This window comes from Heliangelus exortis, chromosome 10 (assembly GCF_036169615.1).
Source record: "Heliangelus exortis chromosome 10, bHelExo1.hap1, whole genome shotgun sequence".
Taxonomy (NCBI): Eukaryota; Metazoa; Chordata; class Aves; order Apodiformes; family Trochilidae; genus Heliangelus; species Heliangelus exortis.
This window is the reverse complement of record NC_092431.1, coordinates 5,297,681-5,316,267: the sequence shown is the minus strand read 5'-3', so window position 1 is coordinate 5,316,267 and position 18,587 is coordinate 5,297,681. Positions and strand designations below refer to the sequence as shown.

Genomic DNA, 18,587 nt, shown 5'->3' with positions numbered 1-18,587 from the left:
TGATTCCCTTTAATAGTCACCAGATGGGCTTGATCTGAGACGTGTAAGCCTGCAGTTGTCAGACATAAAGCATTCGTTGGGTAGCACTTTACTGAAAGACACAGCATGGCCTAACATGTTGACGTTACTTAGAGTCCAAAAGAGGTTATTTTTATCAATTGCCTTGGCAACCCTGCTGGTTTGACCGACTGACAAATATTTGTTCTTTGTAAGAGGTGATAATTACATGCAAAACAGAGTGTCCCTGGAATGCCACAGAATGGCCACACTGTTTGCCACATGATAACAGGATGTACTTGGACAGGTCAACGATCAAAAAAAAGAAGTGGTAAAGATTCCAACAGTGGGAATGGCCCCATAGCTGAATCCAAATTGGAATTTCAGCCCAAGGCTCTGAATAGTTGAAGTAGAGAATCTTTTTTCCTTCATCTTCCTTTTCTGCCTTTTCATGAATTGCACAAGTTCCCCCCACAAACTGCAATAGCAATGCTCTTCCCAGAATAGTTTAACGGGTGTGATAATGAGCACCCTGCTCTTGCAGAGGGACAAAATGTTTTGCTGATGGTGAGTTGCACCCAAAACCCACAAGATGTTTGTGGGACTTGGAATTGTTCCCTCATATTTCATTCCTGTTCCTAGTGTTTTGCAGGACTGGACCCACAGGGGACAAGCTCCAGAGCTCGTATTTGCACTTCCTCATGACTAATCTCTATTATTCCAATGTCTGCCTGAATTTTCTCCAGCATGACTAAGGCAGTACATACGGTCCAGCTCATGATTTACTACAGAGATGCTGTTGCAGTTACTCATGTTGAATTGGAGCAATATGCTGCTCAAGCTGAGAAAAGAGGCATGAACTAGCTTGAAACTCATTAATTACTCCAAAAGCCTGGTTACACCAGTGGGTCTAAGACAGACAATCAGTTTCTGATTGACTGCTGAAGACCTGAAGTGGGGCTCTTGAGAGCACTTACTCTGAAAAAGTCAGTCCCTGGTAAAGGTAACACCCATACCTGCACACCTTCTGCAGACACCTGTGGGATGGGATCTCAGAGGTGACAATGCCCTCCCACACTCTAAGGGAAATGGCAAAACACCATGAGAAATCCTGCCTGTCCAGGTCTTTCTAAGCAATCCAAACCAAACTGTTAATGTTCATCTTAGGAGATCTCCAGCCAGCTCTGTGGATATCATAATCCCAAGGTCCTTTGAATGCTGATGACACAAGCAACTTTGATGAATCTTTTCAAGAGCAAATCCACCCATCAGGATAGGTTGTGTGTGCTGGCTTTGATGAAGAAGAATTCACTGGCTCCAGGTGAGGAAACAAGTCAAAATTTAAGAGTAGCTCCATTGCAATCTACCTGCAAGCCAGAATACTGCTCCATGCATATTCCAATGACAAAAACTGATCTAGCTGGGGAAAAATGTTTGGTGCAGGGCAAGCAGGGATTGTGGAGAAAGAGCTCCCTCCTCCCAGCCTGGAAACCTGCTGTAGCTCCTTCAAAAATCCCTTTCCTTCCGACACTCAGGTTGACTCCTGATGAATTTTGAGACCTGGAGGAATCAGATAGTTTCCCAGTCACATCATGTGCTTCCTTGGGGCAGGCTGCACTCTTCTGATGGCACCAGAGTTGCCTCTGGATCTGTCACATGTTTGGGTCAGTGGTAAGCTTGGTCCTCCTAAATGCCATTTTCCTTTGATTGACCTTTCGTTCTGAGGAACTGTTGGATCACTCTCTGTCACAGGATCTATTTGCAGACCTTTATGACATTTAGAAAAGGGTGAGTTTCTTAGAGCCTTTCTGCTTGAAAAGAAAAACATCAGCGGGGTCCTCTGCAGCCCTTCGCTAATCCCCCCCCCCAGCAAATTTCTCAGGATGAGGAATAAAAATTTCCCCACACTTTTTCCTGCTCTGAATTTTGCCAGATAGAGCTGCACACACTTCTCATGGAGGTACAGCCTTGGGATGGAGAGATTAAAACCTTGCTTCTCTTCATTTGGTGCTGTAAATATTCCCATTTTATTACCTATCTTCTTTGCATCCAGAACTTTCTGCACAAGCAGTACTCTCTCTCTGGAATCAGTGCCTTTGCATATACCACAAACTTCAGAGGCCCCAGCAAGCTGATGTTACCTGGACCTTCTATGGATGGTTGCAGCAAGAATAAAATGTTGGTATCATCACAGATCTCTGCCTCTCTCTAACGTACAGGCATCCACTGAGTCTTATTTCACTGTCTCTACAGCCCTGCCTTGGGCCTGCCACAGTGACACCGAATTGCTTTTCAAGTCAAAACACACTCTGGCACATCTCAGCACTCAGAGATGACAGTGTTTGGAGGGGAAGCAGTGGAGAGGGGGAAGTGCTTTTTGCAGAAAGTCCTTTCTGCAGCATCCCCTGGGCAGCAGGTGCTGCAGACACTCCTTACCCAGACAAAAATGTATTCCCCCTCTGAATCCATATATTAAGCTGCCCCAAGCCACTCAGGTTCCCCTGGAGTTTAATTTCTAGGGCTTCTCTATGGAAGAACCATCGTATGCTGTATGCACAGGCAAAAAGATGTAAAAAGATGCTGAGTGCCCCGGTTTCTCATATGCACAACTGGTACTGAAGGGAGCTCCCCACCTTAAAGAACTGTCCCACAGTATGCCAGGGCAGTGGCCAGGAGAGCAAATAGCTGCCAGGTCTCCCAAGGCATTCATTTGGGGGTGTCTCCTGGTGGCAGCCCCTCCCAGGGCTGGAGCACATGTGCTCTCACAGCTGATCGCAGCGATGTGGGAGCAGAGCCCAGGGCACAGCGCCCGGGGCCTGAAGGTTGGAGACATTTCTACAGCTGCTTAGAGAGGCAAAATCCCAGGAAAGCACCTGCTGCTTCACCTACAGCTGCCAGCAAGGTAAAACCAGGCTGAACCCTGGCTGCTGCTGACTTCCCATCCCTTGCCACTGCTGGCGTCTGCCCTGTGCTCCAATGCAAGGTTAAAAAGCAGATGCAATAACTCCTTGAGCAGTCAGTGTCACAATCTCAGCCACCCTAGACTCCAGCTTTGTGTTCTATGAGAGCAGAAATGAGTATTTTGAGAGCAACACCCTAGAGCTGCTTGCTGCAGTGCTGCTTTTGCCTTGTTTGTATGTAATGCATCAGGGCAAGGCCAGAAGAGCTGGAGAGCAACCCTGTAAGGATTGTTTTGAAACTTGAAACAATTGTGTTACACCAGAGTGTAAAAACTGCAGATTCATATAGCTACCAACACAAATTTTTTTAATGCCAATAAATACCACCTTCCTGGCTCTGGGGAGGGAAACCTGTGCATTGCTATGTGCTTGAACCCAAGGGCCAGACTGTACCCATGGCTCATTACTGGATCCTTTGAAGACAGAGCAGGAGACAGCACAGTTCTCTGGCTCTGGGAATAAATCCTGAGGGAGGTGTCCCTACACCATACTCCCCCTGATTTCTGAGCCATTAGGCAGTGATTCTTGAAGAGAAATCAGCCTTTATAAGTGCTGAAAATTTTCAACCTGTGGTGCTCCTGGAAACAGAGGTAGATAACTTCTTGCAGCATTTTGCCATGACGTGGGAGAACGGACCAAAGCCAAGGCCCCGGGTAGGTATTCCACTAGAATTAAAGACACAGATTTTTATTTTTTTATAGCTGGGAGAGGCAAATGGTGGGGAGAGAAAACAACCACCATTTCTTCCTTCCACTCTTGCAGTTTTCCATCAGATGAAGGCAACCCTCTGTAGCCACAGGGCACTGCTGAGCAACAGCCTTTTAAGCCACACCATGCTGGCAAGGACGCAGCTGACTTCAGAGTCTGTGCAAACAGAAGGAGCTGCTACAATAAATTAAACCCTACCTCAGCACAAACTGACTGGGGAGAGGTTTTTCTTCAGACCCCTTGTCCTCAACCAATAGTTTGTGTGAATAATATCTTAATATTTTGGCTGAGGGGACAGGGTGGGGTTTGACATCCAGGGATGTGACTTGGGAAGAAGTGAGGCGAATGCAGCTGCCTCCCCTGTGCCTAGTTGTTATTCTTTCTCCAAATACAAACTAAATATAACTTTGCCCCATAACATTCAAATCATTTTAGTTGCTAGAAGGGATCATGCCTGGAGTTCCAAGGGCCAGGGTGCAATCAGGCTCAAAATATAATCTAAACAATCCAGACCCTACATTTTCCACCGAGTTCTTTTCTTACTTGTAGTTTCCCCATCTGCAAACACATACAAAGTACACCCAGAAAGAAACCAACAATCCCAGCCAGATCCCAAGTTTTCTGTTCACAATCATATAAGCCCAGTCAGACACTGACAAGGAAATCCTGAGATCACCTCATTTATTTTAAATATTTCTGCTCATATATATGCAGACAAGTGTGCAGATTTATTTGCCTCATTTACGAATACAAGCAACTGGTATCTCCATTCTGTTCCATTATATAAAAGACAGATCCTACACCTGTCTAACTGAACAGCTGGGCAATTTTCAGTTTTTGTCCTCCAATACTGCTCTCCACTATCCTGCACCACAGAAAAGCCCCACTTGCTGTGCTGCTGCTGACACTGCTTTACAAGCATTCCTGTTCTCCCCCCTGTCCTTTGGAGAGGATGAGGGTTGCCACTTCTTGGCAAAAGGGTTCTGTAAAACCCAAGAAAGCCCCTTTGCTTTAGCAAATTGCTGTTTCCGGGAAGCAGTAAAAAACAATTTCTAGAAGCGTATTTAAGACACAACAGTGGAATAGCCTGGAGCTTCCTGTCCGTATTTCTCACAGTCAAAAACACACACACATGCAATCATATTTTCCTGGCCTGCATTGCAAAGTTCGTGCACTCATTCAACTCATACATGCAGTAAACATGATTTATAGCTCTGTGTGAAAACCCTCTAGATATATGGTGTTTTGATAGTGACTCGAACCTAGCGCTATAACTTAGTAACACCTAGCAGTGAAAGCTAAATGATTTCCCACTCCACATTCCTAACTTTCTATGAACCCCTTTTACTGCTAACCTGGGGAGGAGATACTGCTTCTACCATTGTTTGGGCTTAGCCTTGTTATTCCTTCAACTAAACTGCACACTAATGTCAAGCTTCACATATGGTGAACACACCAGCACTGACCCACGTCCTGTGAGACCATTTGCCATGATACAGTTCAAAGTGAACTTTATTAACACATTAAACATAATTACAAAGAGGAAATTCCAAGGAAGGTCAACCAGCCCGGACAGTTTCTTGGAATGGAAAGTAATTTATAATATCCACATACTGTATGGTAAAGTTTATAAAGGAGTTAAATAAGTTTTAAGAGCCCCATGGGTTAGGTATATTTTAGTATTTAATACCAAACACATTCACTTTCCATGCAGATAAGATTTCTTTTGAAGAGCTGTGTTAGCAAATTAGCAAAGTCATTTACTATGAAGCACCCAAATAACCCATCAACACATGAACACATGCAAGGAATTAACATCAAGGACTGCAGTACCACAGACAATGCATGTCCTACAAGGACAATACAAGCATAGAAATTTTCCAACACTGAGATATGGAGCTGGACAATGGCAACAAACCAAGCCACTCAGTCCATGTGAACACAATCTCTTACACCAGGACTCGAGGCAACGTTTGGACCTCACCATACCCAGCATTGTAAAACCTTATCCCCCAGCAGCCTTAGTACAAGGATGGTTTACACCAAATTTGATTTCTTTCACTTCTCCCATGCTTCCAAATGAACATGGATGGCTGGAAAAGACCATCTAAAAGCCATGTTTTAAACCTGCTTCCAGTGCTGGTTAACTTGGATGTCCATTGCCAGAAAACTGGGCTGGACAACTCCTGCTTACAGTAGGAGTTTAACCCTTAGTAAAATTGTTTAACCCTCTCTGCAAGACAACATGAGGATTATACATTTGCATTCTTTCCACATCATCATTGCTACTATTTGTGTTGGCATTAGAGCCGTAATGATGGATCATTATGCTGAGGGCTGGACAAACACCTACCAAAGAAGAGTTTCCAAAGGGCTTATGAAGCAATGATGGTAAGAGTTTCAACTAACATGAGTAGAGAGTTTCAACTAACATGAGAGTTCCTCAAAGGGAGGAACTCTGGGCTCTCTGCACAGTAGGTAGCCATTATGTGGGGAGCAGGACTGATGAAAATGCTTTTTGAGAGAGATAAAAGTGTGAATGTTTTGCCCATGTGCACCATTAACTACTGGAATAAGCAGTTCAAAGGACTGGTAAATCCAACATCTTTAAATATATTCAAAACAAAACAGTTTGCATTTCTGGAAGGTACTCATTGGCTAAGTAATGTAGGGGTCAGTGTGGGGGTAACTGGGCCAAATACATGGAGAGATGAGATTAGATGATCTAATGGGTCCATTTTGGCTTCAAAACATAGGCACCCACAGACAAAAACAATACTTATCAAAAACAATCAAAAGATTAAAGAAACAACAGCATCTCTGTAGAACGAAGTGGGAGGAACACAAAAACACCACAAATATTTGCTAACCAGCCCCAGTGACTGGTCAGGCTCAGCTTTGGGAATAGTGGACTCCTTGCAGGACCAGGTTCTAGCTTGGGCTGCACAGCTGAGCCCAAAAATGTGATGTAGAAAACAGCTCTGCAGATTCATTTTAAAACAAGTACAGTGCGATTTTTCTCTTTCTTCTCTACCTCTGTGGTAGGAGCTGCTTTCCTGATGAAATGTATATTTATTGATAGCACAAGAAGTGCTTGCTATATTTTTACATGAGTAATAACTACCCCCTTGGGTGAAGGCTGCCAGTAAATTTTCTAGTCTAAATGTTCCACAAATAAGCAAAATAGAATATTTGGGAACATGTTCCCTTTAATTAAGTGCCCCGCATACACATTTCACTGAGATTTAATAAAATAGTTATTGTATGTTAAACAATTGGCACTTGATTATTGCATAGATTTATTGCAGTTCAACAACAGTAGATGAGATACTCATCTCTGACATGGTTTTTAAATCCTTTGAGCATATGCTTTCAATAATCAGTTGGTATTTATTTAACATGAAATTACCATCTTATTGAATTAAACGTGCATGGGTGACATGCAATTCCAAGTGTTGCTGAATATTTTCTCAGCAGCAAAAAAAGAGTAACTTTATCCTCTGGGTTTTGAAGTAGCAAACGCAGAGGAGCATTAGGATTACTTCAAATTACTTCTGAAGAAACAGACTTCAACTGCTAAAAGGTTTCTCCTCTAAGGTGGAAGCAAAGATATTATTTATTGTTTCTTAAGTGCTGCCAGTGGGCTTAAGTGTGGGCCAAAAGAGAGGACTAATATTTCTACTGTAAGACTAAAATTATCCTGATGGTGCAGTTCAGGTATGCAGCTCAATGTGTAATGCTCCTGGTTCCAGGAAGGACAAATCACCCAATTCTGGAACAAAACTAGAAATCCTCTGGCTTGAGGAAGGCAAGAGGATCCAGACCCCAGCTGAAAATCCTGCCCCAACCTGCTCTCCCCAAACTTAACCCAAACCCCCAGCATCTCCACAAGTCACACAGGGACCATTCCTGCCAACACAAGGCATCTGTTTGCTTCCCATAATCTCTGGGAAACAATCCAGTCAGGCAGCCCTGAAGTAGCTTCTGGGGTTAATCTACTCCAATTTTAACATAAATGCTACAGTATTTTGCCTTTCCAACTGCTTCTCAACCATGGAAATCCTGCCTCACAAGCGCAGTGGAATTCCCAGCCAAACTGCCAGTCATCTCCAGGACTTTCAGCAAAACAGACCAGACACTCTACAAATCTCAGTTTAATTCACTTATTTTAGAACAAAACTCCCCATCAAGCCACCAGCTGCAATCAGGTTCCACAACCCATGGCTTCAAAGTCACTGATTTTCTTCTGAGCTTTTAAAATAACTATAATCTGCTTCATTTTTTGTCCCCTTCTCTGTCGTGCCCCCACCTACATGCAGTATCCTAACACCTGATCATTTTCTTTGAAAAACTCCTAGGAAACAGGATGCCCAAGTTCACATTGGTGCCACGGATTCCCCTTGAACTCTGGTAGTCAATATTTAACCCAGTCTAAGCACAGCACGGGGTTTAATAAGTAATTATCCATTTCCCTTGTAGACAAACACTTGTGAGGGAGCTGCACAAGCAGGAAATTCTAAGTGTCATTGTTTATGTCTGCAGGGAAACAGAAACCATGATGGTTGACTTTGTGCCATACTCAGGAACCATGTCAGTGAAGATCTTTAAATAACTGGGTTGTCTTCCTGAGAGTCTTTGGCCATACATCAGCACAGGACCCTTTTTAATTTGTTAATAAGAAATTGGTTTTCCTCAACATCTTCTTCTTCCTCAAATCAGTTTGGTTGGTTTTTTGGGGTTTTTTTTTGGTTGGTTTTTTTTAATAACTTCTGTCCAAGAGACAAAATTAGAGAAGATAAACTCTTCCATCCAATGCTGGTTTCTATTGGCTTTTCCCAATATCCAGATGGAAAGGTGTGATTATGGCACTGAGGGCTCAGGGAGAATAAAAAATATTTTTAAAAAAATCTTGAACACTCACTTTCAAACAGGAGACTCTGCCAAAATATCACAAGCCTTTTGCTGCTGGGAAATCAGTGGCAGTGCCCTACATGGTGAGGCTGCTCTCAGCCCTCTCTTTGGTCTGCCCTTGTCACCAGGGGCTTCTAAGTTTGGTTACCACAAAAACGTGGTAACAACTGTTTGTTGGTGACCACAAAGAGATAAACGCTGCGGTATTTAGGAACTGAAGATATTTTTGGAGGCTTCTCTGAAACAGAAAGCAATTCCAGCTGAACGGCTGCAGAGAAGACTTGGTATGGAGTGTTTTGCAGAAATGTTCTTCTGTCAGAAAATGACATTTTTGTCAGGAACCAAGACTTTGTCAGGTTTTCTCTCTCAATATTCCCTTTTTCAGTTTCTTTTTTTTCTTTTGTGTCATAATTTTGGCAAATCAAGAGGAAACATAAATAGTCTAAAACTTAAACTACAACTGCTTTCTACAACACCCTGAACAGAGGTTGTAGTGAGGTGAGTATTGGTATCTGCTCCCAAGGAACAAGTGATAGGACAAAAGGAAATGGCCTTGAGTTGTGCCAGGGGAGGTTTAGATTGTATATTAGGTAAAATTTCTTCACTGAAAGGGTTATAAAGCATTGGGACAGGCTGCCCAGGGAAGTGACAAAGTCACCATCCCTGGAGGTGTTTAAAAGACACATAGATGTGATGCTTAGGGACAGGGCTCAGTGGCGGAACTGGCAGACCCACCACTGATAGGTTTATGATTTGGCTTGGTGACCTTAAAGGTCTTTTCCAACCTAAATGATTCTGTAATTCTATCATTCTATGAAAAAGTCAGTATTTTGAAAGGATATTGATCAAGCAATGGTGTTCATTGTTTAATAGATTTCCATACCACTAAAACACAAAACCAATTTTGATTTGGGAGAGGAATATATTTAAATACTCAAAAAATTTCACAAAGCTGGTAGCATGCATGTATCTAAAAAAACCCAACCAACCAACCAAACCAACAAAAAAACCCAATAGCAACAAAAAAACCCTGCTCTTTCTCCAAAAGAAAACACAAGATGACTTTTTGCCTTCTTCTAAGAAAGCAACATTTTAAAATTATGCCTGCAACTATTCACCATTGTCCTACCAAAACCTTGAGTCTGTGGTAGGAGTGGTGGAAGTGCTCCATCCAGCCTTCTCTCTCTGCCATACTACTACTTCATGTGGCCCTATTTCAGTGTTTTAGTTTGGACCAGGGATGTGCTTCAAAGGGATTATTTTTATCATCCCCACCAGTTTTACTTCACTTCACATCACAAAACAGTTTTTGGTGGTTTTGAGCTGTGATGGGTGCTGCAGTTCAAATGGGCATTTAGTTCATAGGACCAGATCAGGGCTATTCTGCAGTGGAACAACCCTCTGAAATGTGGTTTTTGGGTCCTCAGCACCAAGTGCTTTGCTTTAGAGGTCACATTTTCTCAAATCCCACCAGCTCCTAATGCAGACACAGGCAGCACTTGCTACCCGGGTCCCCAGTAAAAGGAAAGCAGAAGCTGTGCTCTCAGATTTCCATTAATTCATGTTCAATCTACATGACCAGACTGGAGGTAATCCTGAATAAACTACCAAAATGCCTCTAGTGTGAACATCACCTGCTCAGCACCAAATATTTCACTTCAAAGATTTGTTCCTGTTGTGCCATTCCACAAGATAACTCAGACACACCCATATTTCTCTTCCAGGAGGAGAAGACACTTAAATGCATTTAAAAAGAAAGTGTTCACCAAGATGATTCAGTGAAAACATTTAAACTCAAGGCAAGCCAAGTCCCTGGCATGTGAAAAGAGGGAAACCATCAACGAATTCTTACAGCATTTACATCTGGATGCTGCTCCCCAGACACCAAAGCACACACTATCTGATGTAAAAACACACAATACCTGATGGTATTGGCAGGAGCCAGGATTTCTTAATGCATGAACCCTTCATACCTGCAGAATATTCCATTTTCAGATTTCATATAGGAAACAGCCTCAGCTCCAGACCATACCCAAAGGAAAAAAGTAACATCTTTAAATACTTCCCATGGATGAACCCTGGTCTGGTGCCACAGTACAGTGTTAAAACACACAATGAATGACTGCACAAGTCCATACACAAGCAACCTCCTGGCTGTGAAAACTCCAATTATCATTGGCACAGCCTGAGGGCTCAGCTGGTGCCTTGGACAGAGGCTACTCCAGATTTCTGCAGCCTGCCTGCAACTGGAACTGCTTCAAACAGATCTGCTTCCTCTGCTCCTCCATTTCCACGTGCTGGTTTGCTCATGACAACAGGGTTAGTGGCCTGTATTAGTTTTTCTAGCAAGAGACAGGGAAGACTTGTTATTCTGTTACTCCAGGATAGTGCACTACATATATGGTCTCAGCTTACTATATCCAATTGCACCAGCATGATTTGTGCCTAGGATTGCCAAGTACTTTTCTGGACAGTCCCAGGACATTCAGCTCCTAAGATCAGATAAAATCAGTGCATTTGACTTGGTATATCTGAAGTTCTGCTGCATCCCTGGCTGCTCAGAAGCTGCTTCACTTCATCTACAGGAAATTATTCTCCCTCTACCTCTATTGCACACCAGTGTGGAATATCTCAGGATGAATGGCACCACCAAAACAGCACCTAACAGGAGATATATTCTGCTAAAATTGAAACAGCAAAAATAAATCCTGAAAATACAAATCCACTCAAATTCCCCAAACTATCCAAAGGATTTGGAAATATTTTTCCTTTGCTGAAGTTCCCACATTGGCTGCCATTTCTGTCTCTAAAACTCCAGAAAGAGAAAGACGGTGCAAATTATTTTCTCCCACAAAAGCAAACTACCAGTCAGTCCCTGTGGCTGCCCAGTGTGGGTGCTTTATCTGAGCTGCCCAAACTTCCCCAGCTACAAAGCATCCAGGACTTTTGCTGACATGGGTGGCTCTATAATTTGAAATGATGTCATTCCACTGGCGGGATGTAACGTCGTATCCATCAGGTAGATAAAGCTACACTGGAATATCAATTAATGCAGACTCCTATTACCTCACAGTCTGGCAATGTAGAGTCCAAGCTACTCTCCTGCAAGTGTGCACACAGAGGGCAGAAACCTGGAGAGCAGAGCAGCTCTCTAGGAAAAGCTGTGCCAGGGGAAATATTGTCTGGTGCTGTGATCACCCAGCGGCTTCATCCCCACCGCACGTGTGTTGGTACCAACACCCGCACATCACCTCAGCTGTCAGCAGGAATTCCTGACTGCAGATTAAAGCCTTGCCACAAGCTCTCTGCTCAGCCTGGCCCGTGCAGGGCAGAGCAATGTGTCCCCTCGCCTACAGATCTCTGAGCTTCTCTGTTCAGGGAAAGAGAAGGTTTTACTGTCGCAATGACTTGAGCTTGCTCTTCAGAGAAGCCACGTCGGAAATCACCTCTGTGCTGCACGCTGACATTTCTAAGTGGGGAGTCAAGAGGTCAAAACCCAAGGTCAGCAAAAAAGCAGACATGCAAAGACCCCTTGCTGTACCTGTGGCTGGATAAATCAGGACTCTCCTAATCAGTCGCTAATCCCCTAATCTTTATTGCATTGAAATTCCAATCCCTTCCCAACGACTGCACCATGGTAATCTCCAATCTGATTGCAGTGAAATCCCATTGGAACATTCATTGATACAAGATGGAAATGTGTAAAATCAATTTCCTATATATCACAAACAGCACTGCACACCCCTTCGGGGATCAAAGAACCACCACCAAATGCCAACAAATAAAAGGCTCTCAAAAGTGCTTTTTATCTAATGGTGGATTTGACTATTTGACAAAAGACAAAATTCACTTCTAAAGGGAGAATGGGAGCATTGTTTTACATACAGTAAAGGAGCAGTTGATGACTAAGGCAGAAAAGGCAGCATAAAAAAAGGATATCAGGCTACAAAAGTGCAAGGACAAAAGACAAGAGAGATTTAGACTCACAATTTACTGGCAGGAGCACAAGCTCAGTCAGCACTCTCAGCTTTACCTCCAGAAGGTACAGCAGGAGCAGTGTTGGCAAGCAGCAGTTGGCCAATGAATTTATCATTTGGTATTTCTCTTGATAAGAAGCAAGAATCATTGGTAAAGCTGAGCAAAGTGTTCCAAATTTTGGTCCTGAGCTCAGTCAAGCTTTGGGCTGAAAGGGGCCCAGCACTAAGAACCACAGCTCTGGCCCATCAGAAACAGCCTGGGCTCCATCAGTGTTAAACACAGTGGTTCAGTGGTTCTTAATTTTGAAAAAAATGGAAAATTGGTAACACTTATAAAAATAAAATATCTTGGCAGGATCTCATTCTGATATCACTCTACAGTGGGTAGAAGGGAAGCCAAAGCCTCCTTCGTGTAACCTACTAGAAGACAAAGAAAAATATCAGATTAAAAGAAAGCAGAAGCCAATCTAAGTCCTGTGTTTCACCCATGAAGGAGAATTTGCCAGAATGCACAATTTTATTTTTTAAGTCTTATGATATTAGGTGCTTGTTTCTTAATGTCTCTTTTCTGAGGGCATAATCCTGAAGGAGAATCTCCTGTTTATTTGAACATGAAAGGAAATTTGTGACCTTTGTGATCATGGGGAATCACTAAATGCTCTGAAAACAGGAAGCAAATAAATAAAATCCAATTTGTTGTAACATTCATGCTATTTAAGCCAGAGTACTGGTTTTCTGGGGTTTGACCCAGGAGTGTTGAACACGCAGGATTAGCAACGTGAGTGTTTCCCACGGATGTGTCCCATGTGATTTATTTAAGCATCTTTGCAACATGCATTAAAAAAAAGCTACACCGGCTGTGGGATCCAATAACTGTAGGATCTTATAGAGCTTATGCTCCTATAATATAGGAGATTATAAGCAGGTGTCTCTCCTAGAGAAAGTGGTATGCTACAATCAACAGGAAGCTGGCTCATATCCCCAGATGTTTGTTATTAAGGGAAGGGAGGAGAAAGAGGGATGTTAGGGTCAATAAAACCATGCTGCTGCTCTTGCAGCACCTACAGTCCAAGAGGGACTTCAGTAGCTCAGTTCTGCCATTGATAAAAGTTTTACAAGACCTCTGCTCCAACCAGCCCTGAAATCAAAGGTCTGTTTACTTAGCCTTTGCTTGCTGGGTTTTAGGATAGTGCAAGGACGATCAAAGCAGAGACCTCGTTTAACATGTCCAAGTACACAACCAGCAAGTCTGTTTATGTTGGATTCCTGCACCCTGAGTGTGCTGCTGTCTGTCAACACTTCAGGCTCATTTTCTGCAACATTGGGGGAGAAGGTAAATATTCAGCAAGGCCTCAGATTTTTGTCCTGCTGAAACAGAAGTGAAAGAGCACAAAGCTTTGCTTTTAACTGTGACTGCTGCAGTCAAATCTGAAACTCCTTGTAGGAAACAAGATACAGAACTGTGGTCTCTGCTGAAGTGCAACACCATTAAAATGCAGCTTAAGTCCACATGAAAGAGCTAGAAAAGATAATTTTTTTGTCTTATTATATTGTCAGAATTGTTTGGATCCCACCTGGTTTTATTGCTGATGCACAATGGGAATGTTTGGTTTGGCAGAGGTAAGGAATGATACCCTGTGTAACTCCTCCACAGAAAGAGGTGCAACAGCCATCAGTAATTCCTGCAGTCTCCCACTGATACCTCTCCAACCCTCTCCCTGGGGATGCAGGAGTCAGCAATGCCAGGCCACACAGTCACTGTGGATTTCTCAGTGTCTGAAACTGCCTAACAGGCTTGAAAGCTATTGGAAGGGATTGAGATGGAACAAGCCTCAAAAAATGATGCCACATGGATCTCAGAACACCAACCTAAAGAGCAGCCAGACATGGACAGGTACAAGAAGGGCACAGGAAGAGGTAGCTTGTTACTTATATAGCTTTGGAAGCAGGGTTCTTTAAAAATTTTCTTAGAAGATATATCCCTCATACCACAGCAGAACCTTCACCAAGAAAGCAATATCAGAAAAGTTGGGGGAGTGCTATTTTTTTCTGATTCCTCTAAGTTTTCTTAGAGCTTTTGTTGAAATTTCCTAGGAGAAAACCCTTCCCATGTTCTAACTGCTGTTGCTCAGAAGAAACAGAAAGTGAGGTCCTGCAAATTATGAGGCAGCCTGGAACCATTGGTAGGAAACCAAGTCTACCAGCAGCCTGCTTGTTCTGGAGCTGCCTCCTGTAAAATTCCCTGCATCTCCTTCTGAAATACCTGAAAAAGCTATGGGCAGAGACAAGGCACTGGACTGCACAGCTCACAGATGAGCCCAACACAGGGCTGGGATTCCAAATCCATGGTATGCATTATTTGTCCACCTTCCATGGACTGACTTTCTGACCTCAGATCACCTCTGTTTCACTGGATGGGAAACAGAGTAATTTCTTGCAAAGTACTGGAGATGTGCTTTGAGGTCTTCAGCTGATGGATCCCAGAGAGGCAATCCCAGAGCAGAAATGAAGCTGTTTGGTCTAAATTACACCAGTCTGCCATTTGCCTTAGGAAAACAGACCACAAAGCTGACCACCAAACCAGCAGCTGTGACCAGCCAGGAACCACCAGCGTAGTCCAGCTGTACCTGGACCTTCTTCCCACTGACCAGTTCAAGGTGTGTTAGGGGCAAAATTGTTTCAGTCTGAACGTGGCACTCGGAGCCTCCAGTTCTTCTCATCAGACTCCTCACCTACACTTCTAAGCTGTTCCCTCCCCCTCCTCCTGGCTCCAGTATCCAATCCCTTCATACACTTGCAGACAGTTATTGTCCCCTCAGGTGTCACTTAGCCAAGCTGTACATATATTTACAAGCAGCTCTTTTTAATCTCCTCACATAAATCAGTCGCCCCCAGTTGTCTGATCTGATCAGCCAGGGCTGTCTCTCTCTGTCCAGACGAAGACCTCTCCTGTCTGCCTGACATCTCATGGATGTCGAGCTGTCAGCTCAAGCTCAGAGCTCTTAATCTTCCTCCCCCTTCTTGCCTCCCTCCTTAATTGCTGCAGACACCAGGACTGTCCTGCCTGCTGCTCAAGCCCATGGCCCCAAGCTTTTTCTTTACTCACTTCTCCACCTCCCAGCTCGGTCCATGAGCTGCAGTTTTTCTGCTGCTCCCTGATAAGCCCCAGCCTTGCCTGCCCATCCACTCGCTTGCAGTTTGCATCCAGTCTCCCATCATATTTCATCACCCCTCCTCTGCTCCAGCCTTGACAAAACACACTCTTGCCTTGTTCCTATTCCCCTTTTTCTAGGCAGCACTCTGCCCACATCTGCTTCTCTTTGCAACCAGCTCTCCCCTTCCCTGTCACATCAAATGGCTGCTACTTTTCTTCACTTGTCAAGGCTACTCCTGGCCTCTCCCTGCTGTTCCTATCACCTCTTCCCTACCAGAGGTCCATCTTCCACCAGCTGGCCCAGAAATTCTCTCCCCCCTTTTTGCATTTTTCAAAAGAAATCATAGGTGCCAAGCTGCTTGCCTCATGTATGAGCAGCTCCCCAGCAGCACTGGCTGAGGTGCTCAGCTCTCTCCCCATAGACCCCTCCTTAGAGCCTTCCTGCACCAGACACCCACCTTTACTGGTCAGCAGCTAAGCCTGACACTGGTCCTCATGGTCAACACCATCTCATTGCTGCTTTGCTCCATCTCCATCTTCCTGCCATGGTCCTTTATCTCACCCCCACACTCTTTGGGCCCATCCCAACAACTGCTTGGTGTATTCAGACCCTGAGGGTGAAGGTCCTGAGCACAGCACTGACACAGCTCACGTTCATCACAACAGCTTCACTGGCAGCTCTCCCCTGATTATCCTCATTTCTCCATCCCCAGCAATAAAGTATAATTGCATTTTAACAAGCTTCATTAGCACACTGCCTCAGTCAAGCTTAACACAGCCCAAACACCCAAGGAAACCTCATGGTGCTTCTTTTCTGCTCAATATAATTTCCAAGGCTTCTCTAACCTGATTTGTTAAGAATAACCTCAGGGCTGTAAAGCTTTTCTTCTGCCATCCAGCAATTAAGGAATAATTTGTCACGGAGCAAGTGGAGCTGCAGGGCAGGGAAGCCCTGTGCAATACAATGAAGCTGTGTAAACCATAGCCCTTGGTGCAGGAACTGAGCAAGCATCCCTCCTCTGCTCAGCAGCAGCTCCTGCAAATGCTGCTCCATCTCCTAAGAAATTCAACTCCTTGGCCCACAGGCAGAGCAATGTGTGTGGACACCCTGCCAGTGCACACTGACTGTGGCTCTGTCTCCCTCCCTCTCTTTCCCCTGCACTTTTTTGGATACTGAACGGAAAGGTAAGCAGCAAGTTGCCAAACCATACCAGGAGTGTGAGCTCTGTGATGGAACAGGATTAAGAAGTGGGTTGCAAAGATTTTTTTTAGGAAGTTTTATGGAGTTCCAAAGCATAACTGAAACCCCTGGAAAGAAAAATATTATTATCTTAAGAATAAAGAAGAATGAGTAAAGGGAGGTGATGAGTTTACAGCACTCAAGAAGCCTTGAACTTGTGTAATTTGTGTAAACTGCTCTCCATGATAGGCATGAGGTGTGGTCCTCTGGATAGACCAGAGACACTGGTGCATATGTGACTGGATCTGGACATCATCCTGGGTACCACAAGGACACACTCCACATTTCAAACATCCCTTATGGTCCAGTAATTGTTCATGCACACACAAACACTGAGGAGAAAATGCTCTCACTTGAGAAAGAAGGGTCAGTTCTTATTCCTGGGGAGTTTGCTAAGTATTTCTGTCTGGCTAAACCTTTGCTAGCTTTAAAATTATTTAAAACTTTCTCCAGTGATATCAGTGACAAAACAAAAAAAGTCAAATGCTTTCCCAAGCATTCCTGGAAAGATGCTTCCTGTTTTGATGAGGGAGAAAAGGTACTTTTAAATAAAAAATGATCTGACTATGTTCACGGTCTGTTAAGCCTAGTCACAAAACTAGAAGAAGTAGTTTTGCAGATGGAGGTTGTTACCTGATTTTTTTTTTCTTAATGTCCATAGTAGCCAGATTAAGGAACTGCTAGCAAACCTCAGTCACTGTTTCCAATACCATAGGTAGGAACAGTGCAGCTATAGAGTATCAACTGCTACAGGGCCCCAGACAGCTGTCTGTGAAAGTAGAAAACATAGGGTTAAGGGTGCTTTTATGTTTGTCTTTTAGTACTTGCAGACAACTGAGGACTGGCATAGAGATCATTGATCACTGCTGGAAATATTGAGGGCAAAGAAACAGACAGTGTCACCTTGTGAAGTGTGGGCAACACTCAGTTCCCCTTAATTTAAAGGGTCATCAAACCTATCCAGCATTTTGTAGACAATCCTAAACCTATGGATGGGTAGGCTCCCATCTCACTATAAAAAGGGGGTTTCCATCTCACTATAAAAAGGGGATTTCTCCTGCAAACCCCTCTGGATGTCTATCCATGCTTTGTAATTTTTCAGCCTATGTACATGAAGATGGAAAAAATACAACAAAACAAACAGTTGCTAACTGGTATTACAATAGGAATTGTAATTCTTCATTCTTCAGGAATACGTGCTTTTCACATCCTACTACCATTATTTTAATGTTCAGAGGTAAAGGAAAAACTTCACCCATCTCCACCTTCCTCCCCCTTCACCAGACAAATGCAGCATTCAGCTCGTCTGAATTTGAATTTTTGTTGGAGCTGATCCAGCAACCAGAGCACATTGCTAGAAGCCAAGGTCCCACTTCCTTCAATACACCTCCTTCATTCTGACTCCCTGCTTTTCTACTGCTTTGGTAATCTCAATCTGTGGTCAGGGATAGGATAAAATTTCTGCTATTTCCCCTGCACAGAACAGGACTTGCTCTTAAATCAAAAGCCCTGCACCCTAAACCTCTGGTTAACTACTTAACTATAAGCAAGTCTTTGAAATCATTGTGGACTTTTTTTTTTTTCTTTCTTAGATATAGTTCTGATAACCACAGAAATAAACCAGGTTTCTCAGGAATATC

General features: G+C 43.6%; 1 protein-coding gene across 8 annotated transcripts in view; it reads right to left on the bottom strand.

Annotated features, from left to right (window-relative positions):
* Window positions 1–18,587, bottom strand: part of FGFRL1 (fibroblast growth factor receptor like 1) — a 175,231-nt gene that overhangs the window by 92,913 nt on the left and 63,731 nt on the right. The window lies entirely within an intron of this gene.